Source organism: Gadus chalcogrammus, chromosome 1, assembly GCF_026213295.1.
Source record: "Gadus chalcogrammus isolate NIFS_2021 chromosome 1, NIFS_Gcha_1.0, whole genome shotgun sequence".
Taxonomy (NCBI): domain Eukaryota; kingdom Metazoa; phylum Chordata; class Actinopteri; order Gadiformes; family Gadidae; genus Gadus; species Gadus chalcogrammus.
Window position 1 is genome coordinate 21502864 of NC_079412.1, and position 7500 is coordinate 21510363.

The 7500-nt window shown below is 48.7% G+C and overlaps 1 protein-coding gene across 10 annotated transcripts in view; it reads left to right on the forward strand.

Moving 5' to 3' along the window:
• Positions 1-7500, forward strand: part of LOC130386752 (extracellular sulfatase Sulf-2-like) — a 27153-nt gene that overhangs the window by 5454 nt on the left and 14199 nt on the right. For 6 of the 10 annotated variants that reach the window (XM_056595737.1, XM_056595744.1, XM_056595742.1 and 3 more), the window contains exon 1: positions 893-1173. The exons of 1 other annotated variant lie outside the window; for it this stretch is intronic. The gene's annotated coding sequence lies outside the window, so the exon portion shown is untranslated. 3 more of the 10 variants (XM_056595748.1, XM_056595750.1, XM_056595741.1) reach the window with 3 other exon arrangements.

Consider the following 7500-nt stretch of genomic DNA (forward strand, 5'->3'; position numbering starts at 1 on the left):
GCACATGCACACAGATGTGTATCTGCAGTACTTCCTTGTGCTGCAGCAGATATTGAGCTAGATGACAGTAGGGAAATAACCAGTCTGTATTGGTTGTACTGGCAGCTGCCAAGTACAACCACAGTCATCTACTGGTTCTCCAGGGAGCTTACCAGTGCAACCATTCTGCTGTTGGTTCTACTGGGTGCGGCCCAGTGCAACCACAGTGTAGCCCTGCTCAGGAGATGAATTTTGTTAGAATGAATAATGTTATAAACATGTTCAAGTCCTTACCATAGAAGACATGAGTACCGTGTGTGTGTGTGTGCTTGTGCGTGTGTGTGTGTGTGTGTGTGTGTGTGTGTGTGTGTGTGTGTGTGTGTGTGTGTGTGTGTGTGTGTGTGTGTGTGTGTGTGTGTGTGTGTGTGTGTGCCACAGGCTCGATTAATACTCGATTAATACCCTCCACTCTTCAGGTTCACAACCAACTGCCCTGTTTGTCTGTCTGTCTGCCTGCCTGCCTGCCTGCCTGCCTGTCTGTCTGCTATGGTTATTATTGTGAACACCAGTGAAAATGTAAATACGCTGCATGTCAAACTTGTTACAGAATGTTTTTAGTAGGCTAACAAGTACACTCCCTCTCTCTCCTCTCTCTCTCCTCTCTGTATTTACTTTAATCTTGTATGTCCTTTCTCCCTCTCTCGCTCTCCCTCCCTCCTCCCCAACTCTTAGTGGTTCCACCCACCCAGTCACACTCTCCGCACACTGATTGGCTAACAGCTGCACAAGTCCACGCCCCCTTGCTATGTTCGCTCCCTCCCTCTCTCTCTCTCAACTCCCTCGCTCCACTGCCCAAGTGCTCAGAGAGGGAGGGAGTAAGGGGGAGAGAGAGAGAGAGAGAAAGAGAGGGAGAAAGTAGAAACGCTGGAGACGTGTTGCAACAGATGACCAGGAGAGAGAGAGGGAGCGAGGGAGAGAGGGAGAGAGAGACTGCCATAGTCAAAGAGAGAGGGAGGGAGTGAGTTAGAGAGAGAGAGGGGGAGAGAAAGAGGGAGAGAGAGAGGGAGTTGTTGGCTACTCGTCCTCTGAGTTTGGGTGCGCTTGTTTCGGGAAACGGAGCTCCACTTTGGGACATGAGGAGTGGGTAGCCTTCGTCCCTCCTCCTCTTCCTCAGGACTAGACCAGCTGGACCAGGTACCCCCCCCCCCCCCCCCCTCCCCCGCTGACCCACAGGGCAACCCACCGGGGGGCTGCTGGTGAGCTACACTCAGTCCTGCTGTGTGTATAGTAATGCATTAGTCTGCTCTTCTTCTGTGTGTGTGTGGCTGTGTGTGTTTATAATAATGTGTTGCTCTGCTAGTCTGTAGTACAGGGTGTGTGTGTGTGTGTGTGTGTGTGTGTGTGTGTGTGTGTGTGTGTGTGTGTGTGTGTGTGTGTGTGTGTGTGTGTGGTACTGTGTCGGCCTTCTAGTGTGTGTATAGTACTGTGGAGGTCTGCATGTCTAGTGTGTATTTGTGTGTGTGTGTGTGTGTGTATCGCACTGTGTCGGTCTGCGTCTACTGTATGTGTGTGTGTGTGTTTATCACTGTGTGGGTCTGCAAGTCTAGTGTGTGTGTGTGTGTGTGTGTGTGTGTGTTCATGCGTACAGTAGTATGTAGGTCTGCTAGTCTAGTGTGTGTGTGTGTATAGTCTGTAAGTGTGTATTTAGTCTTGAGGTCAGTCTCAGTACTAAGAGTGGACCTAGATGAGGTTAAGTGCTGAAACATTTGCAACCAAAGTGCAGATTTTAAATAATACGATCAGGGTTCATTAATAGGATGATGAATTGTGTGATTCGTTAGAGATTGTTTGTTAACGTTGTAGTGTAAAATGTGGAATTGGAATTGAGGGCCCTGAAGCCAAATCCGCGCTGGAGTTAGCGTCTCCAGAAGAGCTGGAGTTAGCGTCTCCAGAAGAGCTGGAGTTAGCGTCTCCAGAAGGCTGGAGTTAGGGTATCCAGAAGAGCTTGAGATAGCCTCTCCAGAAGGCTGGAGTTAGCATCTCCAGAAGGCTGGAGTTAGCATCTCCAGAAGAGCTGGAGTTAGCGTATCCAGAAGAGCTGGAGTTAGCGTCTCCAGGAGGCTGGAGTTAGCGTCTCCAGAAGGCTGGAGTTAGCGTCTCCAGAAGAGCTAGAGTTAGCCTCTCCAGATGAGTTGGAGTTAGCGCCTCCAGAAGAGCTGGAGTTAGCGTCTCCAGAAGGCTGGAGTTAGCGTCTCCAGGAGGCTGGAGTTAGCGTCTCCAGAAGAGCTGGAGTTAGCGTCTCCAGAAGAGCTGGAGATAACGTCTCCAGAAGGCTGGCAGAAACACCAGAAAGCAACAGTGGGTGTTGTTGAAGCGATATTAGCGATATGTTAATCTCATAAAATACGTTTCCTGGGTAATAATATGGATAAATAAATAAATGAGACATTTCATACCAGGGAGTTCAGGTCAAGAGTCAGAGCAGGGAGTCCAAGTCAAGACAATATTCTCCATTACCCATTCCGAGTCCCAGGTCCAAGTCCTGAGTCCCAGAGGGCTCTGTTCCAACACGTCCACCAGTTGGGTCAAATACTGGATCGCAATGTGGTCAGCAGCATTGGAAGCATTTTCTGCAAGACTTTTGCTTTGTTGTCGCTTTATCAATGAGTTGTTTCAGCAGCAGAATTAGGTCACATTTTGGATCAGGTAACGATTTGAAAGTATCAAACACAGTGTGTTGACTGAACCAAGGACACACATCATCCTGATGTTGAGTCTGATACAGTAAAGTGCTGATAGAGCAGCTCAACGAGTCTGATACAGTAAAGAACTGATAGAGCAGCTCAGTGAGTCTGATACAGTAAAGTGCTGACAGAGCAGCTCAATGAGTCTTATACAGTAAAGTTCAGATAGAGACTGATACAGTAAAGTACAGATAGAGCAGCTCATCCCGGTGTGGACACTGAGGGTCTGTTAAGATATCACCTGTCCTAAACGTGTCCTTGCGGGTTTACCGCTTAGAGAGGGCGTGGCTCTGATGAGGGCGTGGCTCTGATGAGAGGGCGTGGCCCTGGTGAGTGGGCGTGGCCCTGATTAAAGGGCGCGACCCTGAGGAGAGGGCGTGACCCTGATGAGTGGGCGTGGCCCTGAGGAGAGGGCGTGGCCCTGAGGAGAGGGCGTGGCCCCAGCAGCTGATGACGAGGCAGCATCAAAAGGGAAGGGGGGTTAGACTGAGGGTCACCACGGTACGATGCCGCAAGCTGCAAGCCAGCGGGCAAGGCAGGTCTGAAGATCTGCTGCAAAGTCCAGGATTACCACACTGTGTGTGTGTGTGTGTGTGTGTGTGTGAGTTGAGGGCGGGGTATGTGGGTCATAGTTATGACATCACTACTCAGCTGATCCACTTCTTGGCCAAGTTGGTAACCATGGCAACGAGGCTCCGTGACCTTCGATCCTGTCACAGCCCGGAGCGCACGCACGCACGCACGCACGCACGCACGCACGCACGCACGCACGCACACACACACACACACACACACACACACACACACACACACACACACACACACACACACACACACACACACACACACACACACACACACACACACACACACACACACACACACACACACACACACACACACAGTTACTGTCCCATCTTTTGAACATAAGATGTGAAGATAGTTGTGAGTCTATAGTACAACATAGTTTTACAGTAATACAGTACATCATAGTATTACAGTGCTTTAGTACAACATAGTATTACAGTACAGCATAGTATTACAGTACTTCAGTACTATAGTACAACATATTATAACAGTACTATATTTGTATAGTACAACATAGTATTGCAGCACTACGTTGCTATAGTACATCATCGTATTACAGTACGCTGATGTACTATAGTACATATGTGTTCTAGTGTCACACACACACACACACACACACACACACACACACACACACACACACACACACACACACACACACACACACACACACACACACACACACACACACACACACACACATAATGTGTCAGTAGCTCACACTAAGCTTAGTGAGGGCAGAAAGTCATTGTGTGTGTGTGTGTGTGTTATCCTTCCATCAGTATGCTGGTCAGACCTTGAACCACAAAGAAAAGAAATTGAAAAGGGAGAGTGAGCGATATAGGGTGAGGGTAGGTGTGTGTGTGTGCGTGTGTTTGTGCGTGTGTGTGTGTGCGTGTGTGTGTCAGCTGATCGATGAAGAGGGTTTGAGTGTGAAGGGAACATAATGACCTCTGTTGGTACAGACCAGGTTCCCAGTCCAAGCTTGTACTGGTGTTGCTAGTACTACAAGTAGAGCCATATACTGGTTCTACCCTGAGCTGCCCAGGCCAGTGGTGGGGGTGATGATGATGATGAAGGCACTGGAACATGAGATTATTTATGAAGACGTGCCGAGTTCTGCTCTCTGTAGGATGCTGTGTATGTAATGGACCTAGTTCTGCTCTCTACCTAGATTATACCAATGTGATGGACCTAGTTCTGCTCTCTACCTAGATTATACCAATGTGATGGACCTAGTTCTGCTCTCTACCTAGATTATACCAATGTGATGGACCTAGTTCTGCTCTTTAACTAGATTATACCAATGTGATGGACCTAGTTCTGCTCTCTACCTAGATTATACCAATGTGATGGACCTAGTTCTGCTCTCTAACTAGATGTTTTGTGATGGACCAAGTTGTGCTCTCTTACTAGATTCTGTTGACGTGATGGGCTTAGTTGTGCTCTCTAACTAGTGGCCTTTTAATGGACCAAGTTCTGCTCTCTTACGAGATGCTTTGTGATGGACCGCGTTCTGCTCTCTAACTAGATGTTTTCTGATGGACCCAGTTCTGCTCTCTAACTAGATACTTTGTGATGGACCGAGTTCTGCTCTCTAACTAGATGCTTTGTGATAGACCGAGTTCTGCTCTCTAACTAGATGCTTTGTGATAGACCGAGTTCTGCTCTCTAACTAGATGTTTTCTGATGGACTTGGTTCTGCTGTCTGGTATATGCTTTGTTATGGACCTAGTTCTGCTCTTTAACTCGATGCTTTGTGAAGGAGCGAGTTCTGCTCTCTAAATTGATGCTTTCTGAAGGAGCGAGTTCTGCTCTCGAACTAGATGTTCTGATGGATTAGGTTCTGCTGTCTGGTAGATGCTTTGTTATGGACCAAGTTCTGCTCTCTAACTTGATGCTTTGTGAAGGGAGCGAGTTCTGCTCTCCAACTAGATGTTCTGATGGATTTGGTTCTGCTGTCTGGAAGATGCTGCTGTATGTGATCGTTAGATGACCTAGTTTCTACTGTTTTTTGCTGCTAACCTTGACCTGAGAGAGGCTCTTTATATAAGGCTGACATTCTCCTTTAGTGTGTGTGTGTGCGTGTGTGTGTGCGTGTGTGCATGTGCGCGTGCGTGTGCGCGTGTGCGCTCGCGTACACCCATCCTTGGCTCTATCAGTTTATTTCTGTCTGTGTGGGATGTATGGATGTATGGGGGAGGGAGGGAGGGAGGGGGGGAGGGCAGGATGTGAGTCATCTACCAGAGAGGAAGAGGTGGATGAACAGAGAGATGAAGAGTTGAGATGTATAGGAGGAGAGAGAGGCCTGCATATGTTATTACAATTATAATATTAATATATATGCGTGATGTGGGTTCTGTATGGTCGCTAGAGAGAGATGTTATTACTCGACATGTTATTGTGGTCCTTCTCCAGCCCTACTCTCCTCTCAGGTGGAGGGTACCATGGTGTCACCATGCCAACCGTCCGGACAGCCAATAGGAGGCTTTGTTGTGCTAGATTGGGTGTGTGTGTGTGTGTGTGTGTGTGTGTGTGTGTGTGTGTGTGTGTGTGTGTGTGTGTGTGTGTGTGTGTGTGTGTGTGTGTGTGTGTGTGTGTGTGTGTGTGTGTGTGTGTGTGTGTGGGGCAGCCTTGTTAGGGAGCAGACACAACGCAACACACCTGCTCCCCTCCGAACTCTGCTCCTCCTCCTCCTCCTCCTCCTCCTCCTCATCCACACACTCTGCTCCTCCACACAAACTCTCATCCTCTTCCTCCTTCTTCCACCTCTAACAGAAACATTGTGTGTGTGTGTGTGTGTGTGTGTGTGTGTGTGTGTGTGTGTGTGTGTGTGTGTGTGTGTGTGTGTGTGTGTGTGTGTGTGTGTGTGTGTGTGTGTGTGTGTGTGTGTGTGTGTGTGTTAGAGATAGACCGATATGGTTTTTGCAGGGCCGACACGAGACGATTATTAGTAGTCAAGGGGGCCGATAACCGATATCTGGAGCGGATATTAAATTACAGATAAGGGGAAATAATAATTTGAATAATACAAACTCCAACACTTAACTTCATTTAAATGCCTTTAAGCATATGTTTAATAAACGTGTGTGTGTGTGTGTGTGTGTGTGTGTGTGTGTGTGTGTGTGTGTGTGTGTGTGTGTGTGTGTGTGTGTGTGTGTGTGTGTGTGTGTGTGTGTGTGTGTGTGTGTGTGTGTGCGCGTGCGCGTGTGGCCCCTGCAGTGTTGCTACAACAATTTAAACAATCCATTTTTCATGTAATTAACTCACTCACTCACGCTCACACTCGTGATCCTGTGAGGCTTGTTGTCTGCTAATCTATGAGCATCACGAGCAAGCTCCCCTGTTTCTCTCTAGTTCCTCTCTCCATCTATCCAGTGTCCATGGACCCTTCCACGACTCCTCTTTCTCTCCCTCTCCTCCCTGTCTCCTCTCTCCTCCTCTTTCCATGTCTCCTTTCACCTCTCCTCTCCCCTCCTCTCTGCTCCTCAACTTCTCCTTTCTTCTGGTTAATTTGAGGTCAAGTCAAGTCCATTGTATTTGCACAGCCCTTAATCACAGTTTCAGACCCAAAGGGATTCACAAAGGGATATGACCCTCCCCCCTAACCCTAGCCCCCCAAAGGGCAGGAAAAGTAATTATAAAGACGGAGATCTTTCTTTATGAGGAAGAGGGGAGGATCTTCAGGGAGGGATAGGAGTGCTATGGCGGCCATAATGGACCTCCATGGTGGTGCTAGGACCAAGGCATTCAGCCCAGGTGGGTCCATGACCTGGTGATGGCTGCAGGTGGGGCGGCCAGGACCAGCCCTCAACCAGAGGAGATGAAGATCTGGATCTCTAAGTTTGGACCTCTCTCGCTCTCTCGCTTTCGCTCTCGCTCGTTCTCGCTCTCGCTCTCGCTCGTTCTCGCTCTCGCTCGTTCTCTCTCTCTCTCGCTCACTCTCGCTCGCTCGCTCCTCGCCTGTCTCTCTATCGCTCTCTCTCTCCCTCCTCGCCTGTCTCTCTCTATCGCTCTCTCTCTCCCTCCTCGCCTGTCTCTCTCTATCACATCTGTCATTAGTATGCTCACTCGCCAGCCCATAAGGACTGGGGATGGGGGCGGTGTGTGTGTGTGTGTGTGTGTGTGTGTGTGTGTGTGTGTGTGTGTGTGTGTGTGTGTGTGTGTGTGTGTGTGTGTGTGTGTGTGT